Source organism: Penaeus monodon, chromosome 30 (genome assembly GCF_015228065.2).
Source record: "Penaeus monodon isolate SGIC_2016 chromosome 30, NSTDA_Pmon_1, whole genome shotgun sequence".
Classification (NCBI taxonomy): domain Eukaryota; kingdom Metazoa; phylum Arthropoda; class Malacostraca; order Decapoda; family Penaeidae; genus Penaeus; species Penaeus monodon.
This window is the reverse complement of record NC_051415.1, coordinates 18,617,044-18,619,349: the sequence shown is the minus strand read 5'-3', so window position 1 is coordinate 18,619,349 and position 2,306 is coordinate 18,617,044. Positions and strand designations below refer to the sequence as shown.

General features: G+C 33.8%; 1 protein-coding gene and 1 long non-coding RNA gene across 2 annotated transcripts in view; one reads left to right on the top strand and one right to left on the bottom strand.

The window, feature by feature from the left end:
• LOC119592601 (alpha-2-macroglobulin-like) overlaps positions 1 to 2,306 on the bottom strand; it is a gene marked incomplete in the record, with an annotated part of 136,889 nt that overhangs the window by 42,931 nt on the left and 91,652 nt on the right.
• The window catches only part of LOC119592602, a 30,416-nt gene continuing 30,284 nt past the window's right edge, over positions 2,175 to 2,306 (top strand). Inside the window, exon 1 of the long non-coding RNA XR_005230445.1 lies at positions 2,175 to 2,295. This is a non-coding gene — a long non-coding RNA (uncharacterized LOC119592602). The remainder of the gene's footprint in view (positions 2,296 to 2,306) is intronic.

Genomic DNA, 2,306 nt, shown 5'->3' with positions numbered 1-2,306 from the left:
GTAGGGATAGTGTGCCTAATTTGAGAGTGAAATGAATTTGTAGTATGGCGTCAGCTACAATTGTATTTTATGAAAATTCTTTTAAATAGAGTGGAGCTTTCTACCGTTTGCGTCATTTGGCAATGAAGACAAGGCTTACCGAATGGATTTCAACTCTGCTGACTACACTTTGCTCATGGCAGAGGGCTCATGTGTATCTAGAAGATCCAGAAATTTTAGCTGTACGGAAATACTTTCCAGAAACTTGGCTTTGGACGCTAATAGTGTCTGGGGATGAGTATATCGTAGAAAGGAAAAGTGAGGGATATATTGGAGTGGATAGCAATGTTGCATGTATAGTATTCATACATTGTGCATGTAGAATCACAAGAAAGAACTTGATTGAATGTTTTTCTTCCGACTATTCTGCTAGTTGTCAACTATTATATTATTATTGTTTGTTAGGGTGTGTTGCAGTTGTATATCAGATTAAGAATTTTGGTTAAGCAAATTCACTAGTCATGTGTAGAATATTTTATTTATTTATTATATGCTGAACTAAAGTTTGTATTTACATCAGAAATGTATTGCTATTTTTTTGTATGAGGGGCATGTGTGAAGAGCTAGGCCCTTTGCTTCTGCACTGCCATGACAGTGTTTCTTAAAAGAAATGAAATTTAAGGGGCATCATGTGGAAGAGTGCAAAAAGAGTACAAATTAGAGATGGTGTTTTTCAGTCTCACAGTGTTGGAATGACGTTTGCATCATGATATTCTGTTTTGTGGATTACATACCTGATAATATTTGGGACAGATTCACTTTTTTTTTGGTTTTTTTTTTCTGTAAAATGAAAAATGATATCTATACTTATGCACAAATGTACATTTTATATGCATGAAGATACATTTATACCTTTAAATTTTATGTCTTTAAAATTAACAGGTGGATGCATTTTTAAGGAAAATGGGTTAGATCATATTTTTTTTGTATAAAGAGACTGGTTTGGTGACAGATGTATTTCATCTTTTTGTGAAGATAAAGTTTAGAGTGAATATTTTTTGTTTGTTAAGAGGAAGTATGTTATTAAACAAAGCACATGTTGTGGAGCTTCACTAATGAAAAATTTTGCTTTAAAACCTGCATGGAATAACTAAATTCCCTTTTATTTACAAAAAGCCTAACTGATGCACTTTTCTCCCTCCCTAACTGATGCCTTCTCTTTCTGCTTATCTATTTGCACTGGAATGTAAACTGATTTAATTCCAATTTTTGTTTCAATTTTCATATCTACTACTAGTATTATTTCATCACTGATATTTTGAGAGTTAGTCCCTTCCACAGACTCTGGTAAAAAAATTAGTAGAAAACAGACCAGAACTCACAAATGTGTTTATTGTAAATTGACTATGCTTGAGTTTTTCTCATTATGTCATATGTTGAACATAATCCAACAAAGAAGTTTTGCTCTGTAATTAAAATCTTTTTCATGAGGGGTCTGTGGAATTATAGTGTATTTAAACCTATGTGAATATATTCTGTTTTGTTTTGCAAGAATACTTTTACTTAGATTTTTGATGATACTGAATTACCTGAACCTTATATTCCTATGCTTTTTAATTTTATGAATATTTTTAATTCAGCTCCTCTGGCGTGCTCAGTGAGCAGTACACCCTCCCTGATACTATAACTGAGTGGGTTGGCAAAGCTGTGTGTGTAAATTCGGAAAAGGGTCTCGGCATATCACCCAGGGCAACAATAACCACTTTCACACCTTTCTTTGTGGATCTGACTCTACCTCCAAAAATCAAGAGAGGGGAAATTCTACCAGTCAAGATCTCAGTCTTTAATTATCTTGAACAAGCTTTAAACCGGTGTGTGTTTTATTCACATTTAAGTTATAGATAAACTGTATGAAACTTAGCAAAATTTAGATACTTGAATAAGTTTAAGAATAGTAGATAGATTAAACATGTAGTGTAATCCAAGGTGCAGTGATCTAAGGCATTAATCTTGGGTATAATTTTAATTAGTAAGGACAATTTCTTCCACTTTACATTGAATAGATTGTGATATGAATACTACTTCCAGGTCAAAGTTGTATTGGAAGAAAGCCCTGATTATGACATTATTGAGGAACCTGAAAGCCAGTTTGCCACTTGGTCAAAAGTAGCTTGTATCCCGCCACAAGGGCAAAGGGTTGTTCACGTATTTGAAAATTCGCTCTCGGGTCTTGGGAGATGTAAACATCACCATTGATGCATTTGTGGATGAGCTGTATCCTGAAGTATGTGGACCAGAATATGTGATCAGTAAAAGGTGAGTTCTTA